Genomic DNA, 25,599 nt, shown 5'->3' with positions numbered 1-25,599 from the left:
GAGCATGGACTGTGGAATCAGAGAGACCTGAGTTCAAATCTAGTCTTAGATACCTACTAGTTGTGTGATCCCGAACAAGCTTTTTAATCTTTGTTTTCCTCAGTGTCCTAGCTATAAAAGTATAATAATAACACCTCTTGCCAAGGTTTTGTGAGGATCAAATAAAATATTTTTGAATGTTTTACAAACCTGAAAAGATGATATAAATACTAGGTTTAAAAAGTCTTAATATTTTGATAGAGAATTTCTCTGGGATTCCTTATTAAGGAGTCCTAATACAGGTATTGCCACAGAGTATGTAGGGAGATGGGAGGAGAGTAGGGAGACCAGGGCATCTTTTCAAAGCCTTGCAACATACACTCTTGTTTACATGAAGTTCCTACTCCAATCTCCCATCAATTAATTTATCTCAGTCAGTCAACAAATATTTATTAAATGCTTACCAGGTGGTAAAACTGTAGCAGTGACCCTTAGGGATTTTCTTGGGAAAGATATGGGAGCAAATTGAAACAAACAGGATTAAGTGACTTGCCCAAGATCACACATCTAGGAAATGCTTGGGAGCAGATTCAAATTAAGATCTTCTTGACTCTGATCACTCGATCCATTGTGCCACCTAACAGCCCTTGTGGAAACTTGTATAAAGATAAAACGGGGTCTTTTTCTTCTTAATTACTTTTAAAATTTAGACATTTTAAACAAACAAGAGGCACAGAAGACAAGGTGCAGAAGAAAAAAATAGCTACACTCACATGAACCAAATCTCATTTTTACAGAGTCTTAGATAGGAATATTCCCTACAAATTGCTACTAGTGTGGGGATTTTGTGCATGCTCATATTGAACAAGAAGCTTCTTAGAAGAGATGACTAGAGAATATTTAATATCATCAGTGAGATTTAAAAATAATGTTAGCCCAATAGCAATTTCAGTCATGCATGTTCTTATTCCACCAGCTTCCTGCTGGATAGTACCTGATCAGGTGTTTTTGCAACTAATCATGTGGCCAGATGACAATGGCATATGATCCTGGCACAAATCAATACTGAACCTGAAATTCAAGGCTGCACTACTTCCAAATCTATGGGAAAGTATTAGTGCTATGATAACTTGAGGTGCAATCCCAAAGCAGGTAGATTTATTTCTGAAGAGACCTTGCTGGAAGATTGTATTTGTTCATGTTTTTCTGATGATTATATTTTCTATCTTCTGCACCATGACTGCAATAAAGTAGGCAGTGCATCCAGTCTATTGCACACATTCCCACTGGTATCCTGTCCATCCTTGTCAGTATCTTGTCTTCAAGGTAATTCAGATGATTGTTTTCCCATAATGACTGTGAATAAATGAGAGATCGGGTCTGAATTTCTGTTCTGCATAGACAATGAAGAAGGCAAAGAATCACCTCACAGATTCAAGATTCCAGTTTGGATGTAGGAGTATAAAATCAGGTGCTGATTTACCAGGTGGTTTTTCTTCTTGCATCCTGGCTTCTGACTCATGATGTCACTCTTAGATTTCTCATAAGCTAAGGCAAAAGAAGGGTAACCATAGCACCCAAGCTGATGAACAACAACAACAAAAAGCTGTTATTGATGGACAGAGGCACCCAGAAATAATGAAGATCAGTATTTTTTGGTCAGGGTGAACACAACAATTTTCTTCATATTGTTAAAGATTAAGTGACCTTGTTCTAAATCTGAATCTATTAAATTGTCGTCTAATAAGACCACTGAAATTTTTGCTGCATTAGAACCTGCCAAATCCAAAGTAATCTCAATATAAGGCTTCTTTGGGGCTTCAGAATCATTAATACCGTCCCCTGCTGCCTTAACAATAGCATCCTGTCTCTGCTTGTCCTCCATGATTATCAGCTTCTGCTGAGGAGATAGCCTTACAAAGACCATTTTGATATGTAGGGTCTACAGCTCATTGGGCTACTCTGGGCTCCTCTCCTTAAGCTCCATTCCACTAACCACAGTTGCTTTTGCCACCCTTTTGTTAATCTGCTCCATAGACATGGTAAGACTTTCTGTCGTGTCTTCCACAGACTTTCCACTAGCTGAAAAGCTCCCCATACTTTTAGCAATGGTTTTGACTGTAACTGGTGAACACCTGTCACCATAATCACCTTGATGTCAGTAACATGAAGACTATGTTTTCTTCGCCAGCTCATTTTGCAGATGAGGAAACTGAGGCACACAAGGTTAAGTGACTTTCCTAGGGTCACACAATTTTTTGCTTAGACCATCACCATGTCTAATGCGATATTTGAACTCAAATCTTCCTGCCTCCACTGTGCCATCTAACTGCTCTATCAGTGTTACTAGTCCAACAAAGAAGAGATCAGAGGTGGGAAAGTTCATGGTCTCTATCAAAGGAATAGAAATATGTAAACTCATCTTCTGGCAAATAGAGGTCACAGAAACCCAGAAATCTTTCCCTTAACCCTCCAAACTCCATGTAGGCCATTCAAAAGGCTGAGCCCTTATTTAGAGGTTGCTTCTGGCCATTGATCATGATGGTGATGCATTTCTCCAGGATTATCTAAGGGATTCCTTTCATCACCAAGAAGAAACACTTGTCATTGGGATCATCTGTTTCACAGATGAAAAGTGAAATTTGTTGATGGAGTTAACAGAGAACTCATCCACTTTTCTGTTTCTTTTCCTATATCATAAGCATAAACACATGTGTTTCTCACTATGTAACTCAGAACTGAGGAGCCCACAATTTTTCCACTATACTGTCTCTTCTTCTTCCCTATCTCTTGTATACTTTGGCCCAATAATGGCCCTGGATCTCAGTTTCATCATCAATAAAATAAAAAGGTTGAATTAGATGATTTCTAAGTTTTCTGTCATCACCAAATCTATATTCCATTGATTTGTGATCCTGGTCCGAATACAAACCGATGGAGACGTCTAGTTCTCCATCACACATACACGTATATGGCTCATATTTATGAGCCATTTCTCTGTCCATGTCCTTTACACCACTCTTCTCCAAGCCAAATCAATTATTCTAACCATATGCGTGCTTTTTATACATTTAGGGACTAAGTCCAAACACCATACATCTCACCAGCTCCAACAATTAGAGAATATCCCAACACTTTTTAGATATATCTAAGTAGAAACTGGCAGTGACAAATCTGCCTCTACATTTTGTGATTCATATTTGAACCCATTTCCAGCAATCTGAGCTCCCAGAGCCAACATATTTACATGTCTTCAAATGATTCTTCTATGTCACTTTATCTGCCCTTCCATGGAAGTATTTCAGCTCGTAATTCCTCTACTAACTGCCCCTACCAGCTAACTAGATCCTGTATTCCAGATATTTTTTGACTAGTGAAGAATATTCTTCACTTCTTTATGCTGGATAATATGTTTCTCAGTGCAGCAGCCTCTGATTGAATTTAAGTTTTTATTTGCTATGTTGAATTAACTCCTGTTGGGCTTTCATTTCTCTTCAAGTCCCATCTATTTTCAATGGAACTACTGTCTTAGGATATTTATTTTATTATAACAGTATAAAATTAATTACTTGAACACTAAGAGAGAGCTTTAATTTTCCCTATTATATTTCATCTCATCAAATTTGACCCATCATTTATACTGCTGACATTTGTTTTTTGATCCATGACTATCATTCACAATCACAGCTACTCCTTCTGGATTTCAGTCATCTAGTTTTAATTCTCTTGGTTTATATAGTAGCAAGAATATCTGTATAAATGTGGTCTACTCTTCTAGAAATATGTCAAATCACTGGTCATTGGATAAAAACCTTATATTTAAAATATCCTAAAAACAAAAAAAAAATGAAGTAGTACTTATCAAAAAAGTCAATATCTAAATTAATATTTATATTATAATAATATTTTCATATTATTTATAATATAGTCATATTATGTGTAATATATTATAATAATATATGAATAATAATTCAGGGTCTAAACACTATGATTCCTAGCACCCTCTGTCATTTTTACATCACTTTTGGAGTAGAACTTGGCCATTTGCATTTTTCTTTGCCTCATGACATGACAAGGTTGAAGAATAAATACATCATTTAGAGGAGGAGTTCTTCATTTTGTGTGTGTACCAAATCCCTTCATAGTGTGAAAAAGCCTATCTTCCAAGAACAATGTTTTAAAATATAAAAAGCAAAATACATAGGGTTCTAAAGGAAACCACTTATATTGAAATGCAGTTTTCAATGTATTAAAAATATTCTTGGACTTTAGGTTAAGAACTCTGAGCTTAACTTACAAATTTCATTTTATTTCTCTAAGTTGGTTCTAGAATGATAGACTGGCTCTTATGGAGCGACAATATTACTAACTTTTTTGACCTCTCAAATGCAGTCTCTTGTCCAATCAGTTCAGCTGGGTCATATGATGTTAGGGATTTTCTCGACAATCTACTGGAGTGGTTTTCTATTTCTTTCTCTAGCTCATTCTATAGAGAGGAAACTGAGGCAAACAGGATCAACGTGACTTACCCATAATCACATAGCTGGTCAGTGTCCGAGGATGGATTTGAACTTAGGAAGATGAATCTTCCTGATTTCAGGACTATCTACTGTGCCATAAAACTATTAAAATCTCTGTGACCCCATTTTAAGGTTTTCTTGGTAAAAAATATAGCTCATTTTACAGTTAAGGAAACTGAGGCAAACAGGGTTAAGTAACTTCCCCAAGGTTACATAAGTAGAAAATCTTTAAGACCACATTTGAGCTCATGCTGATGAGGCTTCCTAATTCCCATTGCAATGCCCTATCTATTGCACTGACTGCCTAGTACTTATCAGCAATGTGTGCTTGGACAAGTCATTATCCTTTTAAAGATTTACCTTCCTCTTCTTTAGGACGGGGATAATAATAACCATCGATCATCCTTACAGCAATCATTAAAATGTTATGTACGTGTCAAGTATTAATATTAAAATTGTTAGCTTGTGACTTGCACATCTATTGCCAGAATTATCAACAGAAGAGGGAGCTGAAATCAGTTGGGGTCAAATAGTGACAGATGACTATTGGAGAAAAAGTGATAAATTGAAGGCTGACTGAAGCACTATAAAGATTTAGTGTTGCTTCTCTGTACAACCATCCTGCCACATTTGAAATTATTCATGGGGCCGCTGTTAGACTTCATCAAATTATTGCCGATAGAGCGCACCGAGAAATGATGGAACGTGACATTCTCACATCCAGTAACACAAATCATTGTATGTTTGACATTTAGACTCATGGTTGATACTGTTATTTATTCTTAATGTTGGCAGTATACTTAGCACTTACTGTAATTGTCTTTCACTCTTCGACAATGTGTGATTCAACATATAATTAATTTTGCTGCATTTCTTTGTAGAAATTTTATGCCCACGGTGAAGTTTAATTATCACGAGTTTATTAAACTAAACCTGAATGTCTTCCCGGAGACATAATGTATTCACTTCTTCATTTTGTTTTCATTTCTTTATTTCTTTTTTAAATAAGATTATTATCTATAAATATATTTTTCAATATCATCGTTTCTTATCTGGAAAGTAAGTGTCATCAAATTGTAATGAAATCATTTTTCAAAATAAATACTACAAGATCATATTCTTCAATGACCATAAAATAAATCTCATCTTATTATATGAAGTTATTCATTGAGAAAGTCCATCTTTCTCAATGGGGACCAGTACATGTAGGCAGTAGAGGCTAATATGATAATTTGACAGGGAATATGATAAACCTTCATTTTTAGTGACCAATAAATTTATGGTTAAGATAGTATAAGAGTGAAATGGCTGTCATGGCAATGATATATATGTTTTCTGGATGAAATAGAGTTGCAAAGGATGATATGAAAGGATAAAGCTCAGCATGATACCATATACCGACTGAATGATCGAGGGAAAAAATGACATTATAGTACTGTTACATGATGTACCACTGTGTATGTATATATAAAAAAAAGAAACAGAACGGAAAGAGCAAATCCCTAAAAAAATCAGGAGTGGGGTTAAAGGACCAGGAGATTGAGGTAAGTCACTTGGGCAAATGGTGGCTAAAACCACTAAAGAAGGCCTCAGCTTGCATGAAATGAAACAGACTGCCTTATGGACTCCATGTGCATGGCTACCTTCCAAAGCGGGGCCTTTATTACCTCTCATTGAACTAATGTGATCATCTAAACAGTCTCTCTCCTCCCAGTGTCTCCTCTCTCTTTCCCATCATTCCAACAGCTATCAAAATTATCTTCCTCGGGCAAAGATCTCACAATGTTTTTCCTTTCAAAAAAAATTCTTCAGGGATTCCTTTTCCTGCTACTCTCAAACCTAAACTTCTCAGCCAGGCATTTAATGTTCTTCCTAATATTTCTTAAACCTACTTCCTAATCTTGTTTTACATTGCTTTCCATTACATCTTGTTTGGGATAAGAGTTTAAGGCACCCAGAAGGCCAGCAAGTATAAACCAAGTTTCACACAGTGAGTAGGGTGATCGGTCCTTAATATTTGGGGCCTACCATCCTAAGGCACTGTACTGCATTTAGTATATGTTGTAGTTCAGAAAAATAAGACAAAAGAAAAGAGAAACTAGATTCTTTTGATCTATATATTTATGTGTAGTATGTGTGTGTATATATATATATATATATATATATACAATATATTTATACATGTACACACACACACATATATATGCATACACATATACCTGTATCTCTCTGTCTCTGTCTGTCTTTCTCTCTCTCTCTTCCTCCTTCCCTTTCTCCCTCCCTCCCTTCCTCCTTATAAACTCTTTTCTTCTCTGGTACTTTCTTTCCAGCTCTGTCCTTTATACCCTTCTCCACACCTGTAAAAACTTTTGCACTTGGGATATCACAGGTGAAAAACTTTGGATGAATGTTCCCTGTCTGTGATCTTAGGGGTGGAAAGCCAATCAGATACTCCTGTGCAGGGTCCCAGACCTCCCTGCTCAGATCTAGAATTGGCTGTGGCAACAGAGCTGATCCAGGTTCTAGCCCATCTTCCCGATTTTCTCTGAATCTTGGATTCAGTCCTGATTTGGAATGGGGAAGCCCTGCTCCTGGGAGGCAGGGTAGATGAGTTACCTCATCAGGATATGAATCATGGTCCCATTATAATAAAAATGAGGGACTCCTCTAGTTTAGAATTTCAGTCCTCCTCAAGTTGAAAGGTTCATTGGGCTGCCCTGCTTCTTATTGTCTTTGCCCCTTCCTCCCTAGAAGGAACAGCCCCATATCATTTTAAATCATTTTCTCCAATTCTGATATTTCCTTTGTGATAGGAGTGGGACTGGGACCCAGGTCTCCTACCCTCAAATATCCTTTCCCCATAGTTCAATTTCTCCAAGTTTTTCTTTAAAACATTCAGAGAATCACAGGTTTGGAAGATTGATCAAAGTTCACCGTGCAAAGTGCCAACTTGACTAGAAATCCCATCTATCACATCTTAACTAAATATTCATCCACCCTTTCCTGAAATCTTCATTGCAAAAGTAAACATATGTCCTTTCTTTTTCAGCCTTTCCATTAACCAAACAAAAGGGATTTGCTGCTGCTGTTCATTGTTTTGTTTTGTTTTCCATATTGATTGGTTTATCTAGTTATGGTATCCTTTTCCACCTAGCAATTATTTCTGATCTCAAGACATAATTTCTGATACATATAGATAGAAAAATTTCACTGGATCCCTTTTTATTCAAAGAAACTCTGCAAAATATGCATTATATGTTCTGCAGACATTGAGGCATTGACAGAATGAGATGTTTCTTTTTTAATCCTCTCTCTCTCCCACACCGCATCATCCATTTCTGATTCTGGCCACTTGAGTTCCCTAGGAGACAGATCTTTTAGGTCTATGTTGTTGTGTGTTTACATATGATGACATTTCTTTAAACTGAATAGCTCTGCTTCTTGTCACTCTGCTTCCAACAGTATTTGGAGGTATTTCTCAAGTCCTATCATTTCTATCTTTATAACACCTTTGATATTCCTTTCTGACACGGCTATTCTCCTGGAGCAGATCCTTATTACCTCATTCTTTTAAATTTTTTTCTTATTACCTCATTTTTACCCTATTGGAATACCCATTTGGTTGTGTCTTCCTCAAGTTTCTCTCCACTTCACTTCATCCTCAACTCATGTGCTAAATCGACCTTTGTAAAAGCAGATCTGACCATATCACTTCCAGATTTAATTACCTCCCATTATTCCCACTTACTTCTAGGATCAAAAATAAAATCACCCGTTTGGCTTTTAAAGCCCTTCATAATCTGGAATCTTTCTACCTTTCCAGTCTTTTCCCATTCTGCTCTTCTCTGTACTTTGTGATTCAATGACATTGACCTCTTCCATTTTCCTCATTGATTTCACTGGCTATCTTCCATCATTGGAATAGCCTCCATCTCCTGGGATCTCTGGCATCCTTCAAGTCTCAGCTCAATCCCTAACTTCTGCAAACAAACAAACACAAAAACTTTCCCCTGCCCTTTAATCACTCCTCTGAGATTCTCTTGAGTTATCTTGCAATATTCTTATATAGACAAATTTTTGCTTGTTGTTAAATGCATTAGACTGTGAGCTCATTGACGTAAAAGGCATTTAATTATTATTATTATTATTTTTTTTTTGGTATCTACCATGCTTAACATAGTGCCTGGCGTATAATAGGGCTTAATAAATGATAGTTGACTGATTCTGAGTAAGCATCACACTGGTCTAGAAGGTAAAAAGGGAACCAACTCAGCCAGTAGTTTGCCTTGGGAGTTTGCACATAGAATACTTATAAATCACCTATATCAACCTTCATTAACAAGAAATTCAACACAACACACTGCAGTCCTTGCTAGTATTGCAGGGGTCCTTAGCTTGTATTCATTAATAGTTATATAGGATTGGCCCCTTGAAAAATGTTGGAAACATGACTGCCAGTAACATGAATTTTTTTAGAAAAAGATCATAGTCATTTCATTCATGGTACTCTCTTTCCTTGGGATCTCCTATAGAGAGGCGTGCCCTTGCATATCATACAGAGTATTATGAAAAAATGGAGTAGATTTTAGGCATTTTTAAAGGAAGAAAAGTTTGCATTTAAAAAAATATTCTCAACAATATATATTTATTAAGTAACTAAATGCTGTGCATAGAATACTACGTCTGGTTCTGAAGGAGTTACATTTTCTCAAGATCTCACAAATCTTTTGTTAGTGCTGGAACTAGGAACCAAGTTCCCTGCCCCTTAATCTGATCCTTAATCTTTACCTTCCCAACATCAGAGCTTAATTGCTCTGAATACTAGAAATTTCATAGAATTTTGCAGGTGAAAGGTATCTGAAAGAGCATTCAGACTAACCCCTAATTGATCAGGCAATCCACCTTATTATGTCCTAAATTTTTGTACTGCTGTTGAAAACCTCCATTAATAAGAAATCGATTGCCTCCCACTGCAGCCCTTTCTAATTTTGGACAGATATAATTATTAGGACGTTTCTCTGTCCTACTACATAAAAACCTCACAGTTACACCTTTTTATTTTTCTTGTTTCTGAACATTTCTGGGGCCAAGTAGAACAAAAATCATTCTATAAATAATCAGATTCAGTCCTTATATTTCTCACTAAGCCATCTCATTTCCAACCTCATCATCCCTAGCACCCTCAGCCAATTGGACCATGCTCTGGATTCCACAATTCTTTGTAGGGCCTTTATTAAAGGGACAGTCTGGTTTTAAGGCACAGATCTGCCCTTGGAGTCATGAATTCTTAGTGCAAGTCCTGATTCTGATACATTTCACATATGTGATCAAGGGAAGACCACATGGTAAACATAACTCTATAAGACTATAATTTATACAAGAGTTTTGGGATCAGTTTTGATAGTTTTCAATGCTAGTACTTCTATATATTGATAATATAATAACTCTGAACTGACCAAAACAAACAAACAAAAAAAACCCTAAAATTACAAATATTCTTTTAAGGGCCATAGAGAAAGTAATCGTTATCTAGTATCTGGGTTATAACTTTAGCTGGATTAAGTAGAAGTGGATCATAGAATAGCTACCCAGGGGTGTGTGTGTGTGTGTGTGTGTGTGTGTGTGTATGTGTGTGTGTGTGAACATGAATACAGACATGTATTCATGTGTGTATTTGGGGGCAGGAACGTGTGTTTCAGAAGCAGCTGGCAATTGAAGTGGACAAAAATGGAGTTCAGGTGGAAAATTCAGGAGATCCAAGAGGGAGAGAAAGGGGAACAATGACAGGGGATATATCAAAGATATGCTTTAGTGTCTTCCCAATTTTCCTTAGTGTTAGTCTAAAACTTTAAAAAAAATCAAATGAATAAAGGCATAAGTTATAAAAAAAGCTTTTTAGATATGGAATAAGAGTCCAAGTGTATCTCACCTTCCACATGGAGATTAATTTCACTGTAACTGGAAAGACCTTATTAATTGGGTCTACAAATGTGCTTTCCTTTTTTTTTTTTTTTTTTTTTTTTTTTTTTTTTGCAAGACTTTCCTAATTTAATCTTATGTCTGTTGCTGGCGGCTTGTGATGTCTTGCTACATACTTTAGCAACCGATTAATTTCCCATTTGTGCCTTCCTCTCCTCAGTGGGTGAAATGCAATGTTGGTTTTTCACTTGAAAAAGTCACGTGATGAGGAATATTCTACTCTGCATCCGCAAAGAAAAGTAATGTTGAATAGAATCCCATCAATTATTCACATTCCTCGAGAAGAAAGAGCAGATAGCCTGGCCCCTCTAAATGATTTCTACCTTAGTTCCAAATGAAAGAATTGCTCCTTAAGGGGTCGATTGCTTTGCTTTCTCCTGGCAGATGACACACCATTTTTGGGGGAAAAGAAAAAAGTTCATTTTCTAACTTGATCTTAATGAAGGCCAGATATGTGGTCAATCAATGAAATATTATTCAGTGAAAAATATTAATAGAAACAGTGTTATTTGGATCATCTACTGACTGAAATTCTTTACCCAGATATACAACCTCAAACTGGATTGAATTATCTGGGCATTCGGTGTTTAATGTACTTAGACAGTTGGATTGAATTTGTTTTCAGTCAGTTCTGCTAGTAACATTTCCTTTTCCTTGTGAGACATATTCCCAGCTCCCATACGTAGCAACCCACATTTATGAAGTCTTTTATAAAGCATAAAAGATGGCGACTTGGGAAAGACCTCCTAAGCCATCTCAAACCAAGCCCCTCACTTTCCAGTTGAAGATGTGGGGGTGTGGAAGTGACTGGTCAAGGGGGGATACAAGTAGAAAATGGCAAAGACCCAAATCTAACCGAGATCCTCTGCCACTGGATATATTCAGGGCCTTTTTCAACATGGTTTTATCCCTTTGAGACAATTCCCACAGAAATAGTTCCCATTTTGCAGATGAAGAAATAGAAAGAGAAAGAAATTCATGTGCCTTTCTGAGAACCATGGAGTGGTAGAGAAAGGATGGATTCAAACCTGACCTTTGATGCTTATTACCTGTGTGACATGAGATAAGACTTGTTTTCTTTACTTGTAAACTGAATGTGTTAGACCAGAAGGCCCCCAAGATCTTTTCCAGTTTTGACTTGAAATCATGGTTTTCTGATTCCAAAATCAGGGTTCTTTCTGCTGCATCAAGAAACCTCAGAAAGTTTCAAGAGAATACTCCATTATGTTTTTTTTTTTTTTCATTTAAAAAATAAACTTTTCTTTAAAGATCTTTTTGTTTTAATGAACATATTGAAAAGATACCAGTAATACTGTAACCTGCATTAATGTCTGGGCTGGTTAAGTGAAAAGTACTACCACAAGTCCTCGGAGATCAGTTGGGATAGGATTTGGGGGGTGGGGTGGGGTGGGGTGGGGCTTGGCAATGAAACATGAAAGCAAATCTGCATCAGGCAGCGAATGCCAAGAATTGCAATTTTCCCAGGATTGCTGTTGGGCTTTAAGACTGAAGGGAGGCTTATATTGTAGAAGGCAGTTTATAAGTCTCTTATGGCAGGCTTAGAATGATAGCAAAACTCTGTGATGTGCAGGATGTTTCCATTATATTCCATAAATTTGCATTAGCATTTCAGAGTAACATAAATAATACATGATAAGTTCCATCAAAAGAATTTCTGGATATGGTTAGCAAATGAGTGAGTGCAGGAAGCGGAGGGCCACTTGGAATGCTCTGTGTTTGATTGAGCATATAACTCTTGGTAACCATCAAAGTTGCTGAAGCTTATCAGTTTATTTTGAATTTAAAAAAAAAAAAAAACTCTAATATGAATTAAGGTATGAGAAGACAAAGTAGGGGATTAGTCCAAGTGAGTTCAGGACAAAATATCCACAGAGACAAGGACTTACTTTTCTGGTGTCTTCACTTACTCTTTCATATTTTGATAGATGTATAGTTTGATTAGTATGGATTCTTCCAATTTCAAAAGAAATGACAATTCCTACCATTACATCTTGGGAATTTCTTATTTGAGCCATCCCATATAATGGAAACTTTCCTCTGGTTCTTTAAACATTTTGGGGGTTCCACTGCTTATCTTGACTTCTTCCTGCTACATGTTTAACTCACCTCAAGTATGTCTTTCATAATACTTTTGATGGGATTTTTTTTTTTTGCATGTAATTTAGAGGCACTATGGTGTAATGGATAGAGCCAGAAAGACCTGGGTTCAAATCTCACCACTAAGAAGGTGGTTTTGTGATCAGAGGCAAATCATTTGAAGTTAAAAAAAAAAAAAAAACACCTCTCACTTGATGCTTATATCTATATTAACACTTGTTATATGTATCTTCTGTGCTTTGTAATCAAACTCCATGGAAAGGGATTTTTTACTTTCTTCTTATGACTTTGTAACATCTTAAAATCTGATTTCTTCCAACTTCATCATTCTACTGAAATTGTTCTCTCCAATGTTACCAATGATTTCTTAATGGTTAATTCCAATGAATTTTTTCCTCCATTTTCATTTGCCTTCATTTTTCCAGAGCATTTGATACTGCTGAACATTATCTTCTTGATCTTCTTCTCTCTAGGTTGTCAGACACCACATTCTCCTGGGTCTGGGTGTACTTATCAGTCTGTCCCTTTTTGATCACTTTTGTAAATTTTCATGGAGCTCAAGCTCTCTAATTGCAAATGTTTCACAGGGCTCTCTCTTGGGTTCACATTTCTCTCCACTATTTCATTTGGTTATCTCCTGAGGTCCCATGAATTTAATTACCAATTCTATGCTTCTAATTCTCCAGTCTACTTATCCTACCCTAAATCACTCTACTGACTTCCAACTTCACTTCTCCAACTTCAGAAATCTCAAATGGGATAATCAGTAGACATCTTAAGTAGAACACATCCAAATTTGAGCCCACTGTCTCTTAAACTCTAACCCTCTCTCCTTCAAGGGTGCTACTCTCCCAATTCCTCAGATCACAATCTGGGTACCATCTTGGATTTCTTATTCTGTCTTCTCATTTCACAAATCCATACCAAGACTCATCAATTTCATCTTTATAATAAGTCTCAAACACCTCCTTCTGTCCTCTAATGGAATTTTACCTCATTACAGGTTCTTATCAACTCATGCTTAAACTGTTACTATTGCCTGCTGGTTGCTCTACTTGCCATAAATCTTTCCCACTCTAGTTCAGTCTCCATTCAGCTGCCTTTGATTTTTTCCTAAAATTCATATCCATCTATATCACAGAACCCCCACTCAATAAACCCCAGTGAGTCTCTATTATCCATGAGATCAAATACAGCATCCTGTGCTTGGCACTCAAGGCTTTTCTTAACCTGACCCCTTCACTTTTATAGTCTTCTCCCTCCTTATTCTCCACATACTCTCAGTACTTAGTCTGTTGCAGTGATATTGGCCAACTTCATGTCCCACAAGCAAAGATGTCATATTTCTTGGTTCTGGGCATTTTCTTTAGCTGTCTTTCAGGGTTCCAGGCAGACAGAGAACCAGGCTTAGAGTCAGAAATACCTGTGTCAGAGGTTTATTTTAGACAATTGTTAATTGTGTGACCCTGGGCAAGTAATTTAAACTGTTTTACTCAGTTTCCTCATCTTTTAAATGGGGATAATAGTGATATCATTCCTCCCAGGGCTGTTGTGAAGATCAGAAAAGATAACAATTATAAAGTGTTTAGCACCATATCTGGCACATATTAAGCACTATATTAATGTTTGTCTTCCTCATCTTTGCTTCCTGATTTCTCTAGATTTTTTAAACTTGGAACTGAAATCCCATCTTCTATAGAAAACCTTTCTTAATTAACTCCTCTTACCCTGTGTCTTCTCTCTCCTAATTATTTCCTACTGATCCTGTAGCATAGCTTATTTTTACATATTTATTTGCTTCTTGTCTCCACATTAGATTGTAAACTCTCTGAAGACAAAGGCTGTATTTTGCCTCTTTTTAAAATGTCACCAGTACTTAGTATGCCCTTAATAAATATTTATTGGTTGTGTGACAACTTCTCAGTGTCCTAGAAAGTTAGTATGAGTTTAAAAGGATCTGAAAAAAATTCCTTATTGGGAGTTACTAATAATATTGAAATCATAGGCTCACTACATAGTGCTATATCATCACTAGTACTATATCTGGCAGCCTGCCCACTATGGTTCTTTCTGTTCCTCCCTCAGGATTTTGATTTTGATTTTCCTAACATTTTTGAGGTAGATGATTTGTAGAAATATAGTTTTAACTCAAGAACACTGATGTTAGAGCTATGAACTATAGCAATATGAAAGCAATGTAGGATCATTGAAAGCTTGACGGTTCCTCAAATGCTGTCTGGCCTGAGATGTTTTTATCACTCAATGTAGGCTTGGTTCCCTGACCATTTAACATTTCTGCCTGAGATACACTGGTTAATAGATCATGATGATGGGCATTCTATCCTTGTGTATGTGGTAGGGTGGCAACATGGAGTTTTCAGGTAATTTAACTCTCCAGTGGAGATGGTTGAGTCATTGTGACTTTTTTCTTCTGATGGAGCCTATCTGAATATCGTTAGCCCTCTATTCTCTATACCTGAGGTGGAGTAGAGAATCTCACTATTGATCGAGGATCCTTGTGTTGTTTTAAATCTGTGACGATTACCCTCCATGATAATGTTGAACACCTTAGATGACCCTCTATGACTGTTTTCGGGACTATTTAAATTATCAGTAAATCAATGAAAAATTATTTCTGAAGTTTAATTTCTCATATAAATTCTTTTATTTTAATATATGAATGGGAGGAACTATGTTTGAAGAGTCTTCTTCATGAGACATTTTTAAAAATTGAGAGACTATCATTTTATTAAGACCAACAGTTCATTTTAAAAGGATGGTTATTTGACTATCTCTCTTGAGCCAAAGATAATCATAGCACCAGGTTCACCGTTTATATACTCTTCCAATGAGGGCATGATGGAACCCTATCCTCATGCCTTCCTTGGACAGAGAAAATCTCTACAGCAGTTCATTCCCAGTCTTGGGCAATCTAGCCAAAAACATCTTTCTCCACCCAAGTCTGAATAGAAAATGATGGTTTAACAACCTTGAATTAATTTTTTTGCAAAGTTGGGTAGGGCTTGACCAAGATCAAGGAGAGTTAGTGCAATCTCATTGTCAGTAATGTCCTTCAAAAAAAGCTGAACTTTTCAAATGAAGAAATCAGAAAAAAACCAGTCTCTGAAACTCCTCAAGATATTGGTTATTAATCATCATTTCATTAGGCATTATATTTTACTCTACATGCACTTTTAAAATTAATTAGAATAGCAAAGGACTTTATATTTGTTACAGTGCTTAGTCAATTATGTAATGGTTAAAATATTCCTTGTCATTTAAAATAATCTATGTAATTATTTTTTGTTCTTTTCATTGGACTAGGATTTTAGAACTGGAAGAGATTCATGAGATCAGTGTATTATATGTTTAGATTTGGAAGGGACACTTGGAGGTCACTTTGTATAAGCTTTCATCTTACAAACGTAGAGACTGAGACCTTAAGTAATAAAATCACTTAGCTAAGGACACAAACTATTAATTGCTAGTATCTGATCCTTATTATTTCATCAACTTGAAATCATACATGCATAAATTATCCTCATAAGGATGTTTGAGATATGTTGCCAAAATCTCAATTTCTTTGAGGGAGAGTATTAAGCAGTATCTGTTATCTTTTTCACTTTTAGACAACTTTCCTTTGTAAAGAAAGCAAAAAATTGATTCTGAGTGTCCTTAAAATTGTAACCCATTTTATTGATTTCTTCTGTATATGTTCAATAATGTCTCAATGTCAATTGGTGATTGTGCATTCTTATCCAGTTTCTCAACTCTGCCATCTGCCAATTTCTCTTTCTCTGTCTCTCTGTCTCTGTCTCTCTCTTTTACACACACACACACACACACACACACACACACACACACTTATTAAGATAGCAGAATACAAATGAGAGATTCCATTATTGTGGTTGGTGAAATTGGATTACCACAAAAATAAGGCATAACTATTCCATTTCATCTCTACTTGTTGATTTCCTACTAGATTCATGTACCTGTTTCCAGGATTATTTGATTCAGTTGAATCTCATACCAAGTTGTCTGAAAGCTCACTTTCTTCATATCTGTTTCATGAACTGATACTCTCTTTTATCATTCTATCTTGTATTGTTTTCTTATAATTACTGTAAAGGAAAATAGAAATGATTTCTGAGTGAGAAGGTTAATGCCAAGATCAGAAGTCTATGAATTAGATATCCTGTCCTTTAATTTTTGTACTTTAGCAATTCTATTTTAGTAGGCATTATTATGATAAGTCCTAGAAGTTGAAGGGATGGTACAGATGAGACGGAAAGATTTATACAATTCTGTTTTACTAAAGAACTTTGAAGTTTTATAAGAAAATCATACCACATATGCCTATCTTTTAACATAAAATGTTAATAATTTTAATGATTTTATTATTAATGATAATTTATAATTTTAAAAATAATTTAATAATTTTTTTGTATCATGAGCTCACTAATCACTGGAAGATGTTCTAAATGTAGTGACATGTTCTAAAATTTTAAGATACATTATTATAATGCATGAAATAGACGCTTTACTTTCTTAATGCCTATTTCCCCAAACTGACTGAATTAAAAGTACTCATTATGGATGTATGCTCAAATAAGAAAAGGTCACAAATTAGAAATATTGAACTTTGGGCTAATGTAGACAAGTTTCCTATGTACACAGCAATTATCCACTGAAATCTTCTTTTAAAAGATTTTCTAAAAAAGAGAAGAAACAGCAGAGTGTGGATCAGATTAGTTCTGTTTGGGAATTTGGGTGTCTTTTGAGCTTCTCTAATTGACTTGAGAATAGGTCTAAAATAATAAATATTGATTGGATAGCTGAAAAGAATACCTCATTAAATTTCCAAAGATAAATAATCATATTTTACTTTCCATGTCTTGAATGAAGTCTCATAACCAAGGGTTTTTTGTAATCTTATTTCTGATATATTTTTCCTAAGTATTATTTCATCAGGTATGCGCAAGCAATAGCAAATTTGTTTCCAACTTACCAGATTATTAATTAAAGACAGTGCTTCACAGACCAATGGAAGTCATAATCGATTGATATCTAACCTGGGACTTAAGTTGAAGCTTTGCCAGAATGGGCAAAATCTCTTCCAAAACTATTATAGCCTGTCTGTAAGTGATTGTCAGGATTCCATGAAATAGACAGCTCCCTCCCCTTTTTACCTGATCCTGGGAAACATAACAATTTAATTCCTTATGATGGTTCCCACTGGCACCAGTTGGATTTTCTGGCAGGGATGAAAAATGATAAGCCATGTTCAAGTTGTATGCCTGAGGAGGAAAAACAGACAGTGTCAGTGAAATTAATCAAAATAGAGAAAAGAAACTCTAACCCCTATCCTCTTCCACCTTTCCCAGATTTCTCTATTTTAAACCATATACACAGAGAAGAATCAGTAATCCATGTCTGAAGTCAGTTATAGAATCAAAGCATTGCAAAATCTCCAATGTAGGAGTCTCCTTTCCATCCCTTTCCAAAATAAGGATTACATGTATGTATCAGATGATTGTTGTGGTCACCCAATGTCTACTTTAAGACTTCCAGCAAGAAGAGATCTATCTTTCATCATTAAAAATATGTTTGTTCTCATACTCATTCCAAATCTTCTTTGCTACAACTTTCTTTGCATTTTGCTCTCTGGAGCCAAGCAATATGCTCCAATCCCTTTTGTACATGACAATCCTTTAAATACTTGAAGACAGCTCTCATGTACCCCCTAGGTTTTCTCTTCTCCAGGGTAATTATCTCTATGTCCTTCGATGTATTTTTGTATGGCATAGCTCCCCTCATCTCACTAGTCTGGTTGCCTTCCCATAGATGAGCTCTAAATTTGAAAAACATATTAGATGTTAGATTAGATTACTTGTCTTAACTAGGGCAAAAGAGAGAACAAAATATATTTTCTCTATTAACAGGTTAGATTTCAATTATAGCTTCCATTGGGTCTATGAAGCACATCTGTGCCTAATTTTAATAATTAATAATTTACTAAGTTGGAAACAAATTTGCTATTGCTTGAACTTACCTGATGAAATAATACTTGGAAAAATATAATGGAAATAAGATGACAAAAGACCCTCGACTATTAAACTTCACTCAAGATATGGAAAGTAAAAGACAATTGTTTCTCTTTGGAAATTTAATGAGGCGTCCTTTTCTGCAATCTAATCAATATTTATTGTTTAGGGAAGTTCATGACTCTATTCCTGCAGCACTATCACCTGCCATATCACATTCTGGGCTCGTTGAATTTATAGTTTACCAAAATTCCCTAATTTTTTTTTTGATTCCACATAAACTGTTCTTGAATCACATTCCCTATCCTGTGTGTGTGTGTGTGTGTGTGTGTGTGTGTGTATCCATGACTTCTGTTCCTGTTCCTTCTTTCTCTGGCATCCCCACACTAATCACAGAAAATCGATTAGAATTCCAAGGCCAACTAACTCATTCTGAGACGTTGAGCTGTTAAAATGTAATTTCCTTATATCAAGCCTTTGTAAGAATTTACTTACATCTGCCTTACTAAAAGTTACATAATTTCCTTACATTTCTTTTCCTAAAATGTCTTTCTCTTTCTCCTAATGCTGTCCTTTAGGGCAAAGCTAAATAAGTCTTTCTTCCATGTCCATGATAGCCCTTTATACATTTGAAGATATTTATCACATGCATGCTAAGGTGAAGAAAGTCTTATATTCTTTCTAAACACTCTCTAGTTCCTTCAAGTGCCCCTGAGATGGATGTGATTTCTAGTTGTCTAAGCATCGACCCATCCTATTCTACAACTACTCCAGGTTGTGGGTGTACTCCCAGACTCTGTTTTCCCAGAACCAAACACAATGTTCCAGTTGTGTGCTGAAAAGGGCTGAACATAGCTGGATCATTATCTACCTCATTCCAGAAACTTGTTCCCTCAAACCAGCCCTTAAGATAGTAGTCAATTTTTTTTTATCTCCCTTATTTTATTGTTGACTTATCAAGAGCTTGGTTGTAATCTACTGAATCCCCTCCAATTCAGAAGGATGCTTGTTTACCTTTTCCTCTTTCATGTTGCACTTGTAAGGTTGACTTTTAGAATTCATATTTTTGGAGGACTGTATCTTGATCTGTTTTAAGCCAACTAGGTGATACAGAGGGCAAAACAGTCAGCAAGACCTGAATTCAAATGTAGCCTAGATTGTCACTAGGGCAAGCCACTTAATCCCTCTTTGCTTTAGTTTTCTCATCTCTAAAATGGGAATCAGAATATTACTTACTTTCCAGGGTTTTTGTGAAGATCAAATTAGAAAATTATTATAAAGCAGTTTGCCTAGCAACTGCCATGTTGTAAGTACTAGATAATTATATATTTTGATTTTAATCTTCTTATTATATTTTACTGGATTCATTCTAGTATTGTAGCCGAAGATTTATTGCATCCAAATCTGGTCTTCTAGTCTTTAGATAATTTGTTTCCTGCTTCATAACATCTGTAAATGGGCTAAATATATCACCTATTGTTTCACCCAAGGGTTTGATAGCAGTGTTAAACAAGACAGGGTAAAGGAGAGATACCTGAGCTATCATACTTGAAATTTCCTCCCGATTATGACATGGATCCATTCAGGACTCTTTTACTCTGGTCTTGTTACCATCTTTTACATGCAAACATCACTGTTCTGATGGGATTAGAGATCTCACCGATGAGATTAACTCATCCAAGCGATTTCTCTTATCTTCTATAATCCCTTTCAATGTCTTCCTTTCAAAAATCCTTAAAATAGCTGCTTACTTTTTGGATATTTTCCTCTAGTTTTTTTTTTTTTCTTTACATTTCATAGGAGATACTGCAAAACATGGGATGTTCATCTGTTTTATTCCCTTTTTATCACAATATTAGCAAAATTCCTCTTCTATTTTTAAAATCTAAGTTGGTCATTGAGGATCAGGTCCATCCACATGAGTTTCTCTAGACAGGCTCCCTCCCTACCTCATTTCCTCTTTGTTAGAATTCTTCTGGTGTCTTTAGGGTATTTCTGAGTGCTTCCCATTCATCCTGGACTCACTTCTTTATAGCATAATGATAATCAACAAGGACATCAGCAACAAATTTCCTCAGTATTAGCATTTTCAGTGTTTTAACCACATGCTCTCATTTGCTCTTCCCAACAATCCTGATTTGTGTTCTATGAGCAAATTGAGGGGGAGAAGTTAAATGATTTCACCAGTAAATATCTGAGGTAAGTTTTGAATTCAGAACTTTATGATAAGTCCTATACTCTATCCAGTAAAACCAAAGTGCCAAATCTAATAATCCTTTCTCTCAACCCTTTTTAATATATTTTCTCTAAATCTAGAGTGGACATTTGGCTTTTCTCAGTTTTCTCCACTGTCTTGATCATGAATTCTAAGATGAAAGTTATTTCTCCCCCCTCAAAGTTCCCAGCATTTCTATTTCAGTAACATGTTTCTCTTTTTGGTCAGAACAATGTCCAGAATAGCAGTTTTCCTTGTATTGTTCACCTTTTGAAGAATGCAATTATTGTTCAGACTAGCCAAGAATTTATCAGCTGCTCTGCTTTTGGCAAAGAGAGCGCTCCAGCAGATGTCTAGATAATTGAAGTTCTCCTCTCTACAAAATCATGCCTTCATGCCAGCTTTGTGATCTTTTTCCCAAATACCTATTTGCTCCTTCCATCAAGGTTGTCTGTACTATGCTCCAATGACAAAATTGCTTCTGTTTCTCTCTCCATTGATCTTCACCCAAGTGTTCTCCATCATTTCTCCCTTCTCTGGTTTCTGGATTTCCTCACATGACTACATTTTCTTAATATGCAATGCTCTTTTGCCTTTTTTAAAAAAGCAACTCAGCAATTTTTTGAATAAATTATAAGTCTCAGAGTTGCACTTAAGTCATTTATTCCATTTCTGCCAACTCTTAGAGATATCCATCTTGCCGAATTTGTCTCCATGAATTTGGCTCTCTAGTTCACCTTGGTTGTTTTCCATACTTTGTTCATTTGTGTGTGTATAGAACTTGGAGGCCATCGGTTTTATTTCTTATTTTCTGCTTGGATTTTTTTATTCTATAAATTACTAGGCTTCTCCATTATTTTTTTTCCTATGCTATTCTTTATGATATATGTCTTGGCAGGTATATGAAGATTATTTTCTCTCTTGCCTAGTTTCAGTTCAATGCCTTCTTGATCAGATTTGTAAGACTATAGGTAATATTTTATCAGCCCATATTAAGTATATCCCATCCCTGAACAAAAAAATTTCCCATTTGTCAATCTCAGATTGTTGTTAAAATATACAAAACTCATCTTCACACATCATTTTCTTAGCCTGCCTCAATTTCTAATTCTGTCTTTTTTATTTTCATGCTCTTATCTTGAATGAGCAGCGATGATGAAAACAATATCTGTATCCGCAAGGACTTCATTTTCTTGTCTAGGATGCCATAATTTTTAGTAAGTCTATTATAGATTTATCTTGATAGTATTATTTGCCCCTTTGTAAGCCACTAGAAATGGTAGGGAGTAATACCAAATATTCTGAGCAAATCACAGTAATATTTTTTATTTTATAACTTCTGGAAGTTCAGTTTTCATTTGTCAATTATTTTAACAGCAGTGATAAACTGCTTGCTTAACTCAATTCAGTAGATTTTGTAGCAATTTTCTTGTCTTAGAAATTAGGAGAGTAACTTAGCTGATGTAAACAGCATATACATATATATGTAAGGAAATACTTATTTAAATGCAATCAGGAGACATTTCATATGTTTTGGGCTATCCATTTATTTTCTTCCTTTCTTGTTACAAGATTAGTCAAATTTTTGTTTCCAGTTTTTTTTTTTTTTTTTACAAGAGGCTGCCTGTCTCCTCCTTGTTTTTCTATTGGTCATCAGCCAGTTCCTAGCTTACTATTCTGGTTAAGTGTTTATACAAAGTGTCCTCTGCGCATATAAATGCAAGATTCTTTTCGTCCTCCATATTGTCTGGATGTGTAGTGTTCTATTGTTTTTGTTGGCTTTCACATCAAGTCTCATGATGAACTGCTACATAAAACTACCTGTTCAGATCATCAGGGCTCAGATAGTGGGAGGAAGCTGAAGGAAGCTTTATTCACATTCTTATATCAAAAATTTTCATGATTTTTCTCTTGATAAGAGAGTCAAATGCATTTGATCAATAATTTCCAACTTCATACAACCCCCCTCCTCCCCCCCAAAAAAAAACAAACTACACAGTTCTCTGTGAGGGAGTCTTAAGAAGAATTCAAATAGCAAGCACTTCATACTTTCTTTTAAATCTTCTATATACTTTTTTAAAATTTAAATTTCATTTTTATAGAAGACTTAAGAAAGAAAAACATTTTAATACAAAAAACAACAGTTAATACAACAAAAATAAAAAAAACAACATTAATACAATGAATTTATTTAAGCATCTGTGATCTGTTATGATGGCTTGTTTTTTAAGAAGTCTGTGTGCTTTAAATTTAACAAAGTTATAACAAAACAGTTCCATTTCCTGTGTCTTTTGTATTTTTCCTATGAAAAAAAATTATACATGTTTTCCTCTCTACCAGATCTGTTTCCCCACTAATATATCTCCTCTCTCTCTTCCCATGCCCACATAGAAATCTTCCTTTTGAACAAACATGTATTATATCATCCAGGACATCTCCTATCTTTTTTCTAATCATATTTTGGAAGTTTCTTCTAGTAGCACTGATCATGTACTAGAAGCTTCTTCCCCTCTTATTAATTTCCTGCCCTGTTCTTCTGTACAATCTGCACAAAACAAAAACAATTTCCACCAAAATTTTAATGTAGCCTGCACAAATGATTGAAAATGCTTGAGGCCATGATGAATAGATATGGTCTTTCCTAGGTTGTCCCAGGGAGTTCCCTCCCTCCAAGATTTGTCCTTGGGCCTATTCTGTTCAATGTATCTTGCAATGATTTAGCTAAGGCCTTAGCTGGCATTTATAGTTGACACAAACCAGGAAGGAAAAGCTAATGAACCAGATGACAGATTTAGGATCCAAAAAGATCCTAACGAACTAGAACCATATCTCAAATTTAAATGAACAATAGATCAGCCTCTTGTCATTTCTAAGTTACTGAAATGTCCTCCTGATTTGGTTTTCTTCCTTCTAGACTGTCTCTTTCATTCTAGTTTCAACTGACTTCTGGAGCCATTTTCCTAAAAGTCACTGCCCTGTTCAAGACTCTGGGAGCTGTGATCCAATTCTAGGTAATGCATGAAGGAAAATATAACCTATTGGTTTCATCATCTGGAAAACAGGAATAACAAAAACAAAGCAAAATTATTTAATGATAAAGATGGATGATAATATCAGAAGCAATAATTATAATAACCGTTATACAACAATAATAGTTATAATTGTGCATAACAATTATACAACAGTAACAGTTATAATTGTGTATAACAGTTATACAACATTAACAATTAAAATTGTGCATAGGAGTTATACAATAGTAACAGTTATATGTGTGTATAACAGTTATACAACTAAGTTATAATTGTGTATAACAGTTATACAACAGTAACAGTTATAACCGTGTATAACAGTTATGTAGCAATAACAGTTATAACACTGTATAGCAGTTATGCAACAGTAACAGTTATAATTGTGTATAGGAGTTATACAACAGTTATAATCATGTATAGCAGTTATACAACAGTAAGTTATAATGGTGCACAATAGTTATATAACAGTTAGTTATAATCATGCATAATAATTAAACAGTAATAGTTATAATCATGTATAACAGTTATATAACAGTAACAATTATAATTGTGTATAACAGTTATACAACAGTAACAGTTATAATCGTGTATAACAGTTATACAACAGTAACAGTTATACTTGTGCATAACAGTTATACAACAGTAACAGAATCATGTATAACAGTTACACAACAGTAGTTGCTTTCAGCTCTATAAGAGGAAATCTAAAACATTAGAAAGGATACTGAATTGGAAGTCAAAAATCCTCAATTCAAATCCTGATTATCACTTATTTTGTGAACTTGCTTAAATCACTCAGTCTCTGCCTCATCTATCTCATATGTAAAAATGAAATTATTAAACTTATGGCATGATAAGCCCTCACCAAGTCTAAATCCACAAGGCTATGATACAAAGATGGATGAAGCGATTTGTTAACAAAATATTGGATCTAATAGCATTGGCGGCCATGACAGGTTCCTGAATCTTAGAGTTCTAGTAAAGGGTAATTGTCTGAAAACTTCTATATGGAAAATAAGTATTTTTCAAAAAGAAAATTGAAAGGAATGATTTGAAATGATCATTGTGCAGAAACTGCTAAATTTTACCAGGAAGCTAGAAATGTAGATTGCTAGCAGGGTGTCATACAAGTTGATCATTAGTGAGTTCCAAGGGCAGCAGATCACAATTACATTGATTCAGGACATTGAGAAAAAGCTTACCTTTGAGTTAGGAAGCAGACACATAGAGTTGGTGATGTTTCTCCTCATTGTAGCCTTGTGATTTTAAAAACTCAATTATTTTGTTGTTTCCTTCATAAGATCAACAAATATCTCGGCAAAACAAGGAGAGCACCAAAATAAAGCTGCTATGGCAGGAGAAAACAGAACAAACAAAGCAATCATGGCCTACAACTTGGGCACAATTTCAAACTATTTAATGTTGAACTGACATTTCAAAAATAATTGTATTTAAGTAGGTATTTTTGTAAAACTTTGTGAATATTGTGCTTTTCTTGTGTCTATATGTGTGTGTATTTTCTATGTAGGTACAGCTATTTCCATAGAGACCTATTGTGATGACACAAGGAAAAAGATATTAGATAATGATAGAAATTGGAATGTGGCATTTTCTGGACTTTGAAGAATATAACTCAAACTGACAAAATTTATCAAAACGCAATCAACAGAAATTTTAAGGATTAGCTGAGGTAGTAGAATTTATAGAATAGAATC

The 25,599-nt window shown here is 35.2% G+C and overlaps 1 long non-coding RNA gene and 1 pseudogene across 1 annotated transcript; both read right to left on the bottom strand.

The window, feature by feature from the left end:
* Positions 1-927: 927 nt before the first annotated feature.
* Positions 928-2,984, bottom strand: LOC100934462 (annotated as a pseudogene).
* A 13,477-nt stretch (positions 2,985-16,461) lies between these two features.
* LOC116419894 lies at positions 16,462-25,378 on the bottom strand. The gene is made up of 3 exons (XR_004230222.1): positions 25,087-25,378; positions 17,786-17,893; positions 16,462-16,717 (listed from the first exon to the last, which is right to left on the bottom strand). It is a non-coding gene; the product is annotated as an uncharacterized LOC116419894 (long non-coding RNA).
* Positions 25,379-25,599: the final 221 nt, after the last annotated feature.

Source organism: Sarcophilus harrisii, chromosome 6, assembly GCF_902635505.1.
Source record: "Sarcophilus harrisii chromosome 6, mSarHar1.11, whole genome shotgun sequence".
Taxonomy (NCBI): domain Eukaryota; kingdom Metazoa; phylum Chordata; class Mammalia; order Dasyuromorphia; family Dasyuridae; genus Sarcophilus; species Sarcophilus harrisii.
The sequence above is the reverse complement of the archived record's forward strand: the minus strand, read 5'-3'. Positions and strand labels throughout refer to the sequence as shown.